At 40.2% G+C, this 17807-nt stretch overlaps 1 protein-coding gene across 4 annotated transcripts in view; it reads left to right on the plus strand.

Moving 5' to 3' along the window:
• The first annotated feature begins 1506 nt into the window (after window positions 1-1506).
• Window positions 1507-17807, plus strand: part of nin (ninein (GSK3B interacting protein)) — a 157737-nt gene continuing 141436 nt past the window's right edge. For all 4 annotated transcript variants that reach the window (XR_011887335.1, XM_072269274.1, XM_072269285.1 and 1 more), the window contains exon 1: window positions 1507-1717. The gene's annotated coding sequence lies outside the window, so the exon portion shown is untranslated. The remainder of the gene's footprint in view (window positions 1718-17807) is intronic.

Raw genomic sequence — 17807 nt, forward strand, 5'->3', positions numbered from 1 at the left:
TGTCAGAATGGGAATGGGAAGTAGAATTAAAATGGGTGGTCACTGGAAAATCTCACTTTTACTGGCAGACAGAGCATAGGTGTTCGGCAAAATTGTCTCCAATCTGCATTCACTAATATACGGGAGGCCACACTGGGAGCACCGGATACAGTAGATGACCCCAACAGACTCTCAGGTGAAGTGTCGGTTGGGTAGCCTCCAACCTGATGGCATTTCTCAAACTTCTGCTAATCCCCTTCTTCTTCACTATTCCCCATTCCAATTTTCCTCTCTCACCTTATCTCATTACCTGCCCATCACCTCCCCCTTCCCTTTCTTCCATGGCCTTCTGTCCTCTCCTATCAGATTCCCCCTTCTCCAGCCCTTTATCCCTCACCAATTGACTTCCCAGCTCTTTACCTCACCCCTCCCCTTCTCCCGGTTTCACCTATCACCCACGACCTTGTAGTTCCTCCTCCCCTCCCCCACCTTCTTACTCTGACTCCTCATCTTTTTGTCTCCAGTCCAGACGAAGGGTTTCGGCCTAAAACGTAGACTCTTCACTCTTTTCCAAAGATGCTGCCTGGCCTGCTGTTCTTCCAGCATATTGTGTGTGTTGCTCAGATTTCTAGCATCTGCAGATTTTCTCTTGTTTGTAGGAGGTGTTGACATTGGGTCATGATTTTGGAAAACTAATGAGGTGAACGTTTTGCAAGTTTATCTTCTCCATTTACTCTCTTCAAAGTATTAACTCCAAACTCTGTTGTGTTCCTGGTGAAACAGTGCCTTCATATCTGGCTGGGAACTATCCCAGTGAATCCTGTAGTTGTCTGAAGTCAAGCACTCACACTTGCAGCTTAGCGTCACTGCATGAGAATCCAACACTAGATAGTGACAGTCTGCTGGAGGTACTTATTTGAGAGCCGCATCTGTGGGCGGGGTGAAGGGGGAGCATTGTCAACAGTCTAAACCCGGCGTCCGGACGGATTGTCTGATGTTCCAGATTACAATATCTGCAGTGCGTCGTATCTACCACACTAGACAGTATCCACCATCCCACCCCAGACAAGAGTGTTCAATTTAACCTGACCACAATCAGCTCATTCAACACCGAGCAAAACTTGAAAATCTCGACCTGTATTGGCCAAGTTACTTCAAGCGCACACTAAGTCGTTTGAGGAGCTAGTCGTTAATATGTGTTTCAATCATAGGAATAATGCGAATCTATTTTCATAAGATCATTTTCTTTCCCTTAAACTGTTCAGTCGAGAATACGTTCATTATTATTATACAGTAATATAGAACAGAGAAACAAAAAGAACAAGCTTATTGTGCTTATTCCTTTCGATTTGCTACATCGGTCTTCCAGTCTGCAGAAGGCGCTGAAATAGTGAGAAAGCGAAAATTGTTTAAAGCCTGTAAGAGCCCATCTGTGAATGTCACATGGTTCAGTGCTTAAACCTGACCTTTTACATTTAAAAGCGCAGAGATTATGCAGGAGCCGCCTCCTATGACAGAAACCGTTGAAAAGCTGCAAGGCGAGGGCAGATCTGGCAGAAGGACAGGGAGGGAGCGAGAGAGCGAGAGAGCGGGCGGTTGATCAGCTCCCCTGTCTGATGCCCGGGAAACTGCTCGCCCCGACACTGCTCCTGCTGTTCAGGCATCGTTTGACCTCCAGCTGAAGACCGCTGACAAGCGGGGGAAGGCCGGGAAGTAGAGTGAAATCTGGGAGCAATTGGTAAGCGTTGTTTTAGCTGCTGAATGAGATTCAAACCATGGAGTGAATTTTGCACCAACAGCTGCAGGAAGTGTCCGTTTGAAATTGCTTTTCGGTAGTGGGGATCGTCAAGGGTAGTCAGGGCGTTTCTCACAACGGTGGGCGAAAACGTGTATCTCCTTTAAAGTTGATTATATTTTATTGGGTGTGTGATGTTTACCTTGTACTGACAATTGTGTTGCCTTTAGATTCGCTAACCTAGATTGCAGCTTCCTGTTTGTATGCTTAATTAAACAGGGAATATCTTTAAAAATAATTAAGATGAAGCTGAATTATTTGAAACCTGCATTTCGGGGCGAGCTAGTTTTATTCAACGTCCTTCCCTGCATCCATCTGTGTTTTGGAGACGTTGCAATCACCATCCACTCCCAATATGATTAATCATCCTTCCTGCGAGCTACCTCGTAGTCCAGTGTTCAACTGTGTCGTTGTCTGGTAAACGTAAACTTCTGGAAGCGGGTTCAGACCGTAACCGCTGCGAGACGACCTTCATTTAGATCTTTCACGTGTAAAAGAAATGATTACTGTTTTGATTGTCCCTAACTCAAATTCCACCCCGTATACAGCGGCCAAGTTTCTAATTTGTAACAGTTTATCGGTCCGTTCTTGTATACCGCGGCTGATGGGATTTGCAAGTGTTTGCTAAACATACTGTTGCACGGTGTGCTGGATGAACAAATGAACTGACAGCTGAGCCTCCAAGAATAGAAATTGCCTCTGACTCTCTAAGATCCGTGTTCATTGTTCCCCCTAGAGACTTGGGCACAAAAGCCAAGGCTGACTGACGCTCCAGTACTGAGGGAGTGCTACAGCACTGGAGAACTCCTGGGGAAGACTGGTGGCTTGTGGGCAAATTTAAACTTGCCCATGCATATATCATTAATGTTATGGGATGAATTTACGTGAGCATGAAACGAACTGTCAAGTTTTACATTTTCTGAGATGAGTATCGGTTGGGCCTATACTGGATGAACTACAACAATTGTTCATCCCAGTTTGGCAAAAGAATAAATCAAGGAAGGTAGTGCACCCGTGGCTGACAAGAGAAATTAGGGATAGTATCAATTCCAAAGAAGAAGCATACAAATTAGCCAGAGAAAGTGGCTCACCTGAGGACTGGGAGAAATTCAGAGTTCAGCAGAGGAGGACAAAGGGCTTAATTAGGAAGGGGAAAAAGGATTATGAGAGAAAATTGGCAGGGAACATAAAAACAGACTGTAAAAGCTTTTATAGATATGTAAAAAGGAAAAGACTGGTAAAGACAAATGTAGGTCCCCTGCAGACAGAAACAGGTGAATTGATTATGGGGAGCAAGGACATGGCAGACCAATTGAATAATTACTTTGGTTCTGTCTTCACTAAGGAGGACATAAATAATCTTCCAGAAATAGTAGGGGACAGAGGGTCCAGTGAGATGGAGGAACTGAGTGAAATACATGTTAGTAGGGAAGTGGTGTTAGGTAAATTGAAGGGATTGAAGGCAGATAAATCCCCAGGGCCAGATGGTCTGCATCCCAGAGTGCTTAAGGAAGTAGCCCAAGAAATAGTGGATGCATTAGTGATAATTTTTCAAAACTCGTTAGATTCTGGACTAGTTCCTGAGGATTGGAGGGTGGCTAATGTAACTCCACTTTTTAAAAAAGGAGGGAGAGAGAAACCGGGGAATTATAGACTGGTTAGCCTAACGTCGGTGGTGGGGAAACTGCTGGAGTCAGTTATCAAGGATGTGATAACAGCATATTTGGAAAGCGGTGAAATGATCGGACAAAGGAAAATCATGTCTGACGAATCTCATAGAATTTTTTGAGGATGTAACTAGTAGAGTGGATAGGGGAGAACCAGTGGATGTAGTATATTTGGATTTTCAAAAGGCTTTTGACAAGGTCCCACACAGGAGATTAGTGTGCAAACTTAAAGCACACGGTATTGGGGGTAAGGTATTGGTGTGGGTGGAGAGTTGGTTAGCAGACAGGAAGCAAAGAGTGGGAATAAACGGGACCTTTTCAGAATGGCAGGCGGTGACTAGTGGGGTACCGCAAGGCTCAGTGCTGGGACCCCAGTTGTTTACAATATATATTAATGACTTGGATGAGGGAATTAAATGCAGCATCTCCAAGTTTGCGGATGACACGAAGCTGGGTGGCAGTGTTAGCTGTGAGGAGGATGCTAAGAGGATGCAGGGTGACTTGGATAGATTGGGTGAGTGGGCAAATTCATGGCAGATGCAATTTAATGTGGATAAATGTGAAGTTATCCACTTTGGTGGCAAAAATAGGAAAACAGATTATTATCTGAATGGTGGCCGATTAGGAAAAGGGGAGTTGCAACGAGACCTGGGTGTCATTATACACCAGTCATTGAAAGTGGGCATGCAGGTACAGCAGGCAGTGAAAAAGGCGAATGGTATGCTGGCATTTATAGCGAGAGGATTCGAGTACGGGAGCAGGGAGGTACTACTGCAGTTGTACAAGGCCTTGGTGAGACCACACCTGGAGTATTGTGTGCAGTTTTGGTCCCCTAATCTGAGGAAAGACATCCTTGCCATAGAGGGAGTACAAAGAAGGTTCACCAGATTGATTCCTGGGATGGCAGGACTTTCATATGAAGAAAGACTGGATGTACTGGGCTTGTACTCGTTGGAATTTAGAAGATTGAGGGGGGATCTGATTGAAACGTATAAGATCCTAAAGGGATTGGACAGGCTAGATGCAGGAAGATTGTTCCCGATGTTGGGGAAGTCCAGAACGAGGGGCCACAGTTTGAGGATAGAGGGGAAGCCTTTTAGGACCGAGATTAGGAAAAACTTCTTCACACAGAGAGTGATGAATCTGTGGAATTCTCTGCCACAGGAAACAGTTGAGGCCAGTTCATTGGCTATATTTAAGAGGGAGTTAGATGTGGCCCTTGTGGCTACGGGGGTCAGGGGGTATGGAGGGAAGGCTGGGGCGGGGTTCTGAGTTGGATGATCAGCCATGATCATAATAAATGGCGGTGCAGGCTCGAAGGGCCGAATAGCCTACTCCTGCACCTATTTTCTATGTTTCTATACTCTTGCTTTCCACCAACCTACCCACTTGCACCTGAACCTGGATGAGACAATAAACGGAAGAAAACCCTGCCTGTTCTCAGGTGGATCCAAATCTCTACTTCAAAGAAGAATAGAGAAATAATCCTAGCATCCTAGCCAATGCTTCTGAATTAAATCTGGTATTGAACTTAAATTGATTCCTTTCTACATTTGTTGATCATAAAGCCTGTAATTTAACTGTTTTAATGGGCTCACATGTCAATTTCTTTCTAAAAATGAGGATACCAAGAACATTCAGAACCTCTTTGTGCTCCCACAAGCATTGGTCCCTTAGATCAATCTAAATTCTTCAACTGGACTATCTGATTTAATTTGCCTAACATGGTGTTGCATTATTGTCTGTTTTGAATATGTATCAGTTTTCTTTTTAAGTATTCTTTTTAAAACTGTACAGTACAACGTCTCTGGTACTCTCTTGACATGGCTTGGAATATTTTCCTAGTTTGAAGATCTTTATGTAAGTGCAACCTGTTGTCTAAACTGCCTTAGCAGTGGATTTTAACATTGCTGCCATTGGGCAGGGGTGGGGAGAATAGGAAAGGAGATCTTGCTTACTTTTTCCTGCCTCTTTCAAAGATACTTTTGAATTTGTTTTCCATTGATATCACTTGGTGGGGCAGTGGGTACTTTATTTCTCAAAGCTGATTTTTAAAATTTAGCAAACAATTAAATTCACCCCTTCTCAGAAGTCCTTGCGTTCTTGCCAATATTCAACCCTAATCAAGTTCATTAAAAGGGCAATTGCCATATCACTTTTGTGTGTGGGATTTCTGTATATTAGGGCTGGTACATTTCCCTATATAACAAGAAGAAAAGAACACAAGAAAAATAGGAAAAGGAATAGGCCACTTGGCTCTTTAAAACTGCTGCATTGTACAATGTGATCATGACTGATATATGCTGGCCTCAGTGCCTCTTTTGTGCCAGTTCTTTGAGGCTCCATTTCTCAATCTTACAAAAACTTATCTCTCTCAACTTTAAATCTGGTTCCACCAGCCTTGAAGACAGAGACTTCCAGAGATTTATAGTACAGTAGTTGTTTCTCATAAGGTTTCACTATCTGTGAAATGGCCCATGATAGCCCAAAATCAAGAAAGGTAATTTTTTCTTTGATTTCTAAGGCTTATCAATAATGATTTGTTTAAATTATCCTTCTACAACTTACAAAATGATGGGGAGTACTTAGTTTTCTCTGGATAAACCAGTTGGGGCATTATTGCAAGGAATGAATGGTATTTCCTGAGGATAGACTTCTGTTATCGTGGTGACTGAGGTGAAAGTGGAGGCTTGTTAACTTGTTAGTCCTGACGAAGCATCCCGGCCCGAAATGTCAACTGTACCTCTTCCTAGAGATGCTGCCTGGCCTGCTGCGTTCACCAGCAATTTTTATGTGTGTTGCTTGTTAACTTCACACTTCTAATTTGCATGTCATTTGTATACACTTGCTGCCTCTGTCAGCATTGAAAGGGTATGCTCTTTGAGCTGCTGCCCATCATTGCTTGCTTACTAGTCATAATTGGACGTGGCAGACTTCAATCCGATTCATTTGTTTTTGGGGTCGCATGTCATAGGTTCCTGAGATTGGCACCTAGTTTTTTTTCCAGAGTGCCTGGTACTGGCACACCCCACAAATTAGTGAGAATGGAGTCAAGTAGGTTTCTCATAGGTCAGCTGGTGGCGCAGTGAGATCAGCACCGGGCTCAAGAACGGAGGTTCCCGAGTTCAATCCAGTGACAGGCCGCCCCCGTGTGCGCTGTCCATCCGCGCCGGGTTGATGTCGAGCTCGCAACTCAGCCTTGTAAAATAATACTGCAAAACGTCTGTGCGAGGAGTGGCACCCCACACAGCTTTTCAAACTGCGCCTTGTAAGGTATGAAGATGCCCGACGCTGGCTTCTCAGGTCTGAGTCGACGTCATCATCATCATGTTTCTCATCTTATTGCGTTCCACCATATCTGCCACAGGAGTAGTTTGCAATCAGTGTCTTCAAGGCTGGGTTTGGAAAGATCATCTTTCGCTGAGCCCCACTCATACCCCATGTCCTTGCCACTCTCACTATTGGACGAGTGCTCATTCATCATTGAGGAAGGTCAGGAGAAAGCTTTCTTTGGCTGAATTTGATCTGATGCGCTGGGATTTCATATGAGCTGGAATCAATATTGAATATTCTAGGAACATCTCCACCCTGACAATGTAGTCTACTGCTGCCTTGTGTAGACCTGGGCCATCTGTGAGACAGGGAAATTCCTGTGATGGTTTTGGAGTAGTTGGGGATGTTGGCTTAAAAACTGCAATATCTGACAACAACTTTGTCCGGCTCTTCATTGATTGGTCTGTGGGACAACTCCGCCAATTTTGACAAAAATCCCCAAATATTAACAAGAAGAACCTTGCCTGTTTTACTAGACTCTGTTATTTTGTCATGACATTAATGAGCCAAGTTAGTTTAAATGTCAATGAAGTAGTTTCAGGGTCATCATTACTGACACAAACATTTTATTCAAAATTTATTTAATTAAACTAATTTAAATTCAACAGCTGCTGTTGATGTGGTTTATACATTTCCAGATCATTACTTCAGGCCTTAGATTACTGCTCTTGTAACCTGTACTCACGGCTTTATTTTTCCCATGTTAATCCTCTTCTGTATGCTTCATGGTTTGTTCTTCTATATATTGGACTTCAAAAAGATTTTTGCTAGTCTATATACCGTGGGAGGACATTGTTACTAGCTAGTCTTTTGATTTTTTTAAAATTCAAAATCCATTCCAAATGGTGGGAAGAAATACTGTTGAGTTATTTTCTGAGCAGGAGAAGTAACATTTACAGTTTTTTTTAAAAAACTGAAACCCATTGCCAGATGTGAATTATTCATTTTATTCACTCCTCATCACTTTAGGTGCATGTGAAAGAAATGAGATGACTGAGTCACATTTACTTCCCTCATAGCTGCTGTCACTGTTGCTTTATATTAAGCAGTAGCCCTGTTACTGAGAGAAATGTCACCCATTGAAATATTTTCTTTTCCTGAGAGAGGTCTTTGCTACTGTTTGATGGTGTGTCTGATGATTTGGCAAATGGGGTAGCTCTTCAACATAATTAAAATTGGGTCATTTATTTATACTTTAAGTAGAAGTTTAAAACAAAGGCAGTTTTTAATTAGTACCCTTGTTTTTAATTAGTATACTTGCAAATGATAAATGCATTGGAGCTCAGACTTGTTTTTCAGTCCTCCCCAGGAGGGGGTTCCACTGGTGCAGTGGTTGGAGTTGCTGTATATTACTGAAACTAGAGGTATAAGGATCAGCAATAAGCTCCCACTCCTCCTGATTCCACAAATTATAAACTGGCCTTTTTTTTTATTGCTCTCCCTGCCTAGCTCTGTTTTAATATTTTCAGTGGTTCAATTGATGTTTTCACGTTCTTACCATGATTTGGTACTGGCCTGTACTAGTCAAGAAGACCTCATTGTCCGAGTGCACCATTAGACCATGTCTGCAGGTGGTTATTGAATCCTCCTTTTCCTATACTTGAATGCGAGAGAGATCAGAAATCATTTTGCAGCAAATTACAAATGGAATGTGCATACGGCAAAGAAAAAGAAAATACAGGCACTTAAACCATTGCTCTTCTGCTGAGTTGGAAGATGAGATGTGTATTAAGTGAACAGAACAAAGAACATGAAAGAGAAAGGAACTGTACTCGTAGGGAAGGGGGCGCAGTCAAAAGTGACTGAGAACGAAGGAAGTGTTTATAGTGAAGGGAGTAATGATGAAAGATTGTATATAAAGCATGCACAGAAAATATATTAATTTTTTTTGCAGCCCCACAACCTTTTGGGAAAAGCCCAATGTTGCTGGCCTAAAGGCTGCAAAGTAAATGGTGTCTCAAACAGCCTTACAGCTCTGAAGAAGATGGCCACTAACTGATGGTTAACACATTAAGGCAGTCATTTATTTTACGGAGAAAATGTGAAACCATTTGTTATTCCAGTGGAAGCCTGACTACAGTTCTATGAGCATTTAAGTCACATCCACTGTTAAACCTGTGGCAGCAGTATAGACCCATTGAAAACTGGAGTAGCCAAACAACATTGTTTTTCCTAAGTTGAGCTTGACTTTAGCAAGCTCGATGCACTAATTAGGGTTCCTTTCCAAACCCAGATTCTGGATGGATAGCAGCAGAATGGTGATTTAGTGGACCAGATTGATATTGTCATTGGGCCTGGTCTAGGCCATTTAAATGGGTTGATAGCACCTATCATATCCCCATTAACCACTTTCCATTTCAGCTGGGAAACTTGGCATTTGGTCACATTGGCAGCAGATGTCGGTAGATGGAACGAGGGGAGAAGAACAGGAGTGACATTGACTCCAGCTCCTCCTAGCCCCACATAAATTTTAATTGTTTTAAAATGGCATTCAGCAGACCACATCTGTGCCAAGGAAACACTGACTGGACAGATGTCTCTTCCACTCACAGTAGCTTTATTTCTCAAAGGCTTTGACATCAGATATAAAACTCCTTATTAGCATATGTAAGGCATTGACACCTGTTTAGGCAGAACTCCATGTTATCCGCATATTGTATGAGAACAATAATACAACAAATGCTCTTCTATGTCCCTCATGAAATTGGTCACTTCTAGTAATTGTCACTAATTAACCAATTTCTACCTGCAGTTTTTCGTCACCAAATCATTTTAGGGTAGCCTGCTGTGTGGGAGATTTAGCATCTTTGAATGACCCTGCAAATTGAAACATTGCAATTCCACTGAGTTGTTATGGTCCGAAACATAATGAAGAAAGATGTTTTACAATGGCATATTTCAGCCTTGAGACTTAAAAGCATCAAAACCTTTGACCTAAATGTGAGAATGGCTCTTCTTTCAATCAAGATAAAAAGAGAACCTTAGATAAAAATTTTGAAGTGGTGCTAAATTTCTAGCTACTCTTGTCAAAACAACAAGTTATCATCAGGCAACAAAAGCCTGCTAATATGCCAGCTAGTAGCGTTGATGCCTGCTGTTTGCTGGGTGGAAACGTCAATGCTAAAATTAAATTTTACTGTGAAAATCAAAAACAATAAAAATCAATTGAAGCTGCAGGTCGGTTATAGATGTGGGTTTATTTGTTAAATGCAAATTATATGCAGCCTAAGATTGTTTGTGACAGATTAAACTAAATAGGCAAATGGCCTAATTTTCAACTTGACTAACAGTAACCCTTCTAGATAGAGGGCCATTTCATTGTGAGCTGCAGGTGGAACAAACCAGTCAAATAAATCAACACTTCATTGTTTGGAGTAATGAGTGTCAGGATAATTACATTTTTCAAAACTGTGTGACTATCCAAGGATGAAAACTTTCATAACTCCGGCCATTGCTTATTATATCAAAGTACTGCTTTCAAAATGAGGCAACAAAATATTTTGGCTTGTTCTGCTCATGCTGCGTTTGAGTGACCCAAATCCAAGTTTCACATTATCCTTGCCAATAAAACCAGTTTATTTTATGAGCTACACATATTGAATGAGATGAAATATGCAAAATGCTTTTGTCAACAACTTCACCATGTTCTAAATAGTGCTTTTAAATTGCAGCACTCTAACACTAGTGACAAATCTGTAAACTACTGTACATTGAGGCATCAATAGAAAGTTTGTGCACAGATTTTTTAATTCAAGTAAGAAGTAAATTAAACAAAGACGTTGAACGGCCTAGCTCAGGAACAGATCTTTCAGCGCAGTGTGTCTGATAACCATGGTGCCAATCTAAATAAATAATATCTGCTGCCGAGGGTCATGTCCCTCTATTCCTTACCACTTCATGGGTCTGTTTAAAGCCTCAATGTTGTCGCCATATCTGCTTCTACCACCTCACCTGGCAGCACATTCCAGACATTCTTGGGCATTTTTTTTTTAAAAACACTTTCCTTTTAACTTTCCCCTATCACCTGGTACAGATGAACCCCGTTTTACAGAGGAGTAGCCTTTCTAGAAAACGGTACAATAATTTTCTGTAATGCAAAATGCTATTTCCCATTGGGTACAAAGTTATAAGTGGAGATGCAGTCCTACAGGATGTTTATCCCTCAACTGTAATGAGTACTGCAGGTTCAGTGCAGGAGCTGCTTTGTCAGCTTCCAAGAAAATCTCCTAAGTGGCCGGCAGCTGCATTCAGAAAAACGTAAGTGCAGATGCTCATCGCTTCCAGTTTTCAAATTGAATGGAGTCATTCACTTTTAAATGCATATCAGTTCCGGTCACCCTCCTGCAGGAAATGTATCAATATGATTGAAAGAGTAGAGAGAAAATTTGCCTGGATGTTGCTGGGAGTTGAGGACCAGAGTTTTAGGGAAGGGTTGAATAGGTGAGGTCTTTATACCCTGGAGCATAAGAGAATGAGGGAAAATTTGATAGAGGTTTAGAGCGTAGAAGGTTGAGGGGGGGCGTGATAGAGATATTTAAAATTATGAGGGGGATAGATAGAGTTGACATGGATAGGCTTTTTCCATTGAGAGTGGGGAAGATTCAAACAAGAGGACATGAGTTGAGAATTAAAGGACAAAAGTTTAGGAGTAACATGAGGGGGAACTTCTTTACTCAGAGAGTGGTAGCTGTGTGGAACGAGCTTCCAGCAGAAGTGGTTGAGGCAGGTTCAATGTTGTCATTTAAAGTTAAATTGGATAGATATATGGGCAGGAAAGGAATGGAGGGTTATGGGCTGAGTGCAGGTCGGTGGGACTAGGTGAGAGTAAGAGTTTGGCACGGACTAGAAGGGCCAAGGTGGCCTATTTCTGTGCTGTAATTGTTATACGGTAAGTGAAAGCAGGCTTTTTCTGTAGAGGTTGGGGGAGACAGGTCCTAGGTTAAGGGTGAAAGGCGAAATATTTGAGGAAGTACCTCTTCCATCAGGTGAGTGTGGAATGAGCTGCCAGCGGAAGTGGTGGATGCAGGTTCGATTGCAACATTTAAGAAGAAAGAATGCTTCTCTAAAGCACTTATCTATATTTATACACGTTACTGGAAAAAGTTTAAAATACTAGAAAAATATTATCTTAGTTTTGAAGCGGTATCTAAAGGAAAATCAATTTCTAGCAAATTAATTGTGGGAGATAATTGATATACAGTGAAGATAAAGAGATTAGCTTTATTTGTCACATGGGCATCAAAACATAGAGTGAAATACATCATTTGTGTCAAATCAAATCAGCGAGTATTGTATTGTGAAGCCTGAAAGTGTTGCAATGCTCCTGGCACCAACAGAGCGTGCTCATTGTAGTTAATGTTTGGAAATGCCAGTAGGCATTTTACACAAGGTTTTAAACTCCGTATCTTTTATTTTAGTTTTCATTGGAAACAAGATGCAGAAGCATCTTGCTGGTGCTCCAAAACCATGAGGATGGCAAATTATAGTGTGATTTTTAGGTATGTCTATAAGCTAATTAGTAAGTAAAATGATATTGTGATTGTTGATAAAACAGTGACAAAATAACCTGTGAAATTTTATCTTAAATTTGGATTACAAAAATATTCTGTTGATAAGGTCCAACTGCTAATTCAAGCCAATTGGTTCTGATATTTGAGTCTGTTTCTGGTTGTGAGGAAAATCTGATCTGACTCCAGTGAATTTGTAGTAATTCCTGGTTGAACGTAACATTGCAATGTTTTACATAGCATGACCCCAAAATGTTTCTATCACTGGAAGACCAAGGGATCTCTTTGGAAACATTTATTAATTTCACTGGCGCTGAAGTGAGTATTCCCACTACAGGGAAGTTGACTTAGTCATGCAGACAGATATGAGGTAGCAAAGGGCACAGAGGGAAGATAGTTGGAAATTTATTTGTCACTGAATAGTGAGATTTTGAAAAGAATGTGTAAATAACAATCTACAAGAAGGAAATTATGGATTAGTATTTAGAAACTGTTTTCTTAAAGTAAAAAGTAATTAACTCGCACAAAATCTATTCCAATGTAGAACATAGGAAGCAACAGATAATTTAAAGAAGCAGTTAAAAGCATATTCAGGATTTTGGATCACTCAGATTGATGAACTAACCTTGTAAACAATGATAGTAATCTAGACTACTGAGTAGTTTATTTTTAATGGCATGCCAGGAAGAGCCTTTATTGCTTACTAGACTTGGGAAAAGAAAATTTCTTTAAGTAGACCACATGATCAAAAAGCAGCATTTATTTTAAAAAACGACATTTCCAGCAAATACTTCATCTTGGGCCATCATTCTGCATAAGATTATTTTAAACAAATTAATATCTTTCAATTAAAACTGCTGGAAAAACTGCAATTTCTCACCCCCCCCCAACTATTAAATGACAATCATCTGTCTGAAATGCATGGCTTTCTTCTTCTTTGAATTCTTCTTTAAAATTTGTCAGTGGACAATCACATGTCCCAGTCTACTGACATGATCACTACTATTTGAATATTTTCATGGAAGTCTAATAGAGCATGACATGCTCCATTTCATATTAATCTCTGTGAATAATTTGTACATAATGAGAAAGAGTTACAAATTCTTAGCAGGAGGTAGGTCTGATATGTCTGAACTTGCTATATGGCTCAAATATTGCATTTTGCCCATTCAAAGATAACATTCAATTAAATGTCATTCTTACTGATTGATTGCCCACCAAAAGAATTCTTTAACTGACATTATACATTGGATATCTTTTTATGTGTGTGTCAGTGTGGTAATTATGAGACAGAGATATTAGACTGGCAAATGAGTTAGCCATTTTGAATATTTTCAAATTCACTTTATCTAATTTATCGGAGTGTCAGTGTGTGACTGGGGAAGAGAATGCTTGAGTGTTCATTTATGAGTGAGAAGGAGATTCTGAAGAGAATGGTACATTGCACCTTCCTTTTCAAACAAAACAGATTCACTTTAGAATTACCCTGCTGTATCAACTAAGGTCAAAATCCTTCCTATTTTAAAGTGAATACTTCCTGCTACTGATTTGCAATCCACTTCATTTCAAAACATTAGAATTAAGGAGTACCTTTGGTTTTATTTGATCATTTTGGATAGGGATTAACTGCTGGCTTGCCTCTGACAAACCAAGTCCTGAAAATTGCAAGGAGAAAAAAATGCTGATTTAAAGAAAGTTTTGACACTGGATGACCACTGGGTGATCACGTTTAACTTAGGACTTTTCACAGTGTAATGCTTCATTTGGATTCCAAGTGGGAGTAATTCAGGTTTTATGCACATGGTGTTATAACAAGATGGGTGCATTTTTTTTTCCACTGCTTATCAAAATTCAGGTTCATTAACTTCAATGAAGTTGAATCTCCTAAGTGGAGTCTGATCTAGTGTTCACACCGCATGTCTGATCCCTGCCTTCTATTTGAAACCATAGTCATCCACGTTTACAACGAAGACTGGCAACCCACAGGTTTAAATGATGATAGACTCCCTATTGGCCAACAGTGGAAAATATTGGAGAAATTCATCACTGATAAAATACCCCTAACCTGATAACCTGCATCACAAGGTTTTGAGAGAGGTGACAATGGTGATAATGGATCCATTGGCTGTCATTATCCAAAATTTCATCTGTTCCACATTAGTTTCCACAAATGAAGAACCATAGGTCAATTAGCATGATGGGGGGGTGGGCGGGGGAATTTTAGAACTGATGATTAACAGGAAAGGTAAAATATCCTAATAGGATATAACAGATGATATACAGTTTGTTAACAAAAGAGGAAAAGAGGACAAATCTATTGTGAGTTTGAGATTAAAATTGACAGATTAGATGAGAGGGAAGCAGTGGATGTGGAACATTTGAACTTTCAGAAGGCCTTTGATAAAATTGAACTGAATTAGAGTAAATGGGATTGGGGGTGATATACTGACTCAGAGAAGTGTGAATAAGGAGATTGTTGTCAGGTTGGGAGGCTGTGACTAATTGGATGTTGTAAGGATTAATGGTGAGGCCCCAGCTGTTCACAATCTTTATCAATGATTTGGATGACAGAACCAAGTGTAATAATTTCCAATTGAAAATTAAAAACAAAACAACAGATATGGGAAATCTGAAATTAAAAAAAACTGAAGTACAATCAGGTCAGGCAGCATATGCAAAAAAAATAGAGAAACCAAATTAACATTCAGGGACAAAGAATGTTCATCAGACATTTTGCTGAATTATAGAGGAATAGTGAGACTGCCCCTGGCACATTGTGGTATAGACCTTATCTCCCGACCTATAGAAGGATCTACTTGCAATAAAGAGTGCGAAGACTTGCCAGATTGATTGCTGGAGATTTTTATCCCAAGAGAAGAGATTAAATGGAATGAATTTATACTTTCTTCAGTTTAAAAGAACAATAAGGTGATTCTATTGTAACCACTGAGATGGGATTATAGGCAGATTTCAGATTCCATACCTCTTCAAGGCAGGCAGTCTGACGAGGTAGTTTAGTCATAACAAATTTTATGAACAAACAGCAGTTTTGTTAGAAACGTACATGGAGAGGCAAGTCAGATTTCAATAAAATACAGCTCCTGAGTTTTCATCAGACTGAGTAAAGTGTGTTAAATAAAGTTACTACACCAGTATAATAAAGCACATCAGTGCCTCAAGTTTACATGGAAATTTAAGACTAACCATACAAATATCACAAAATCAAGTTGAGCAAAAGGCCTTAAATAACAGGGTTAAAACAGTGACTCTCACAAAGACTACATAGTCTTCCCCTTATGGACTAGACGATTGCCTAAGCACATGTGGGGCACATCTTTAGGGCTACCAAAGTGGGGGGGGGGGGAAGAGTGCCACACTATTCTCCCTCTTGCCAGAAACAATGGGCACAATTCTGTTCCCCCTGGCTATACTATTGAAGCCTATAAAGTTCTTACCAGCTAGATTCAGGAGTGATGTTCCTCGAGAAAAGGTGTCTAGAAGTGTAGTTCGTAATCCCAGAATGAAAGTCCAGCCATTCGAGATTGAGATGAGAATTTATTTCCTCAGAGGGTAGCAAATCTTTGGGTTTCTTTCCCTTTTTGGAGAGGCATTCATGAGCATGTCCTAGACAGATGTTAATCATTTTTAGATGTAAAGTAAAACAAGAAATGGTAGATGAGTACAGGAAAATGCACCTGAAGATGCAGTTCAACCACAATCTTATTAACTGGGAGAGCAGGCACAAGGGGCTGAATGGCTTGCTGCTGCTTCTCTTTCTCCTTGTGCACACTAGGCATGACTGAGTTTATAATGGGACGCTGCCACTTCATTTTGTTGCTTTGATCTTATTCCCCTTTTAATGTATGCCAAATAATTTCCTCAACACTTCATTTACAATCCATATGTATATATTCCACTTTGTTGTCTGGCTATGCCTACACAGTTATAATTAGAAATTGGGAACAGAGGTGGTATTGTGCACGGAAGCTTGTTGTCCCCACACCACTTACTTTAAGTCACGTAGCCTTCTAATGTATTCAGAAGGGTGTTCAGATGTATCCAGCACTATATTATGTTGCAGCTGGTGTCATTTAGAAACCTCTTCAAACCCTGATTACATTAATAATTGCAGCCATGACTATTAAGTCTATTCTATCAATACAGCAAGCAAGAAGTGAGTTTGGGTCCTGCTGATGCTGACAATCTTTTTGTATTGCAATTAATGGCACTTTTACCTGCAGCTGAGCTGAGCATGCCTCATGCTAGGATTCCCACAGAAATGTTTCCAGCACAGCTGTGTAGCTTGTATGCTGCAGCAACAGAAAGTTTACACGAAGAAAGAAATTACAAATTGGGTACATTCTGGACTATAAACATAAAGGTTTGCGATGTAATTCCCTACTAGTTGAATGCATCTGTTCAAAACAGCCAAATCTGGAGAGCTGAGCACCAATAGCTGAATGCTACAAGGAGCTGCTTTAAGCATTTTCTCTAGATCTGAACTGCTTGGCTTTCATCGGCCAGCAGGTCATATAAAACAATGAAATCTGCAGAGCAATATAGTTAGACACAAAACCACAGCTGATGATTAACTTTTTTTAAAAAAAAATTGGAATCTAGGCTATTGTGTGCATATTGATAGTTGGCATATGACAAGAGTTGAATTCAGATTCCGATTTTGACTTTTTTGGGTAGGTAATCGCTCTAAGATTAAGAGAGCTTTCATTTTCTTTTGTTTTTTCTAAAGTTTAATATTTCCATGTTTATACTATTGTTGTATAAAGTTTTGGTTATCCAAACAGTCACCACAGGTGTTATATTTTCAGCAATCCCACCTTGTCATCTGGTTGATCCTATGAATCTGCAATATGGTTTATCAGCAAAATATTGGAACAGTCATTTGCTTTGAAACTTGTGCAGTGTATGACACTTTTTTAGCCTTGCTGAGGGGAATATAACAGATAACGCTTTTTACATTATATTTATAGCACAGAAATGGGTGCTATCAAGATCATGCCTCATGCTTCATTTCACTTGCATGAACATATCCTTCTTCCAGGCTCCCATACATATTTATTCAGCTTCTTCGTGGAAGTCTCTCTGCTGTTCACCTCATTTTTCCCCTGAGGCAGAGAGTTTTAATGTTTTGATGAAGATATTCTCCTGAATTCCTTTTTGGGTTATTACAGTCCCAGGACAGCAAAGCAGAAATTTCCCAGGAAAGCCTAACTATCTTCAGCAGGCTCAGTTGTGATATTCCATCCTTGGTTTAGCCACTGGTTGTTTGCATGGGGTTAAGTAATTTAAAACAACTTGATGTCTCCTTGTTTTGGTATCCCCATGCAGATATGTCTTCTCTAAACTTGTTATCTCTTCAAAAAGCTTTAAAAGTTTGTTGTTTTGTTTAAAGAGCCATAATCTGGTCAATAGCTTGTGACAGACTTACAAAAGAGCATAAGAACATCAGAAATAGGAGCAGGAGTAGGCCATCTGGCCCATCAAGCCTGCTCCACCATTCAATAAGAT

The sequence above is a fragment of the Mobula birostris genome, chromosome 1 (genome assembly GCF_030028105.1).
Source record: "Mobula birostris isolate sMobBir1 chromosome 1, sMobBir1.hap1, whole genome shotgun sequence".
Taxonomy (NCBI): domain Eukaryota; kingdom Metazoa; phylum Chordata; class Chondrichthyes; order Myliobatiformes; family Myliobatidae; genus Mobula; species Mobula birostris.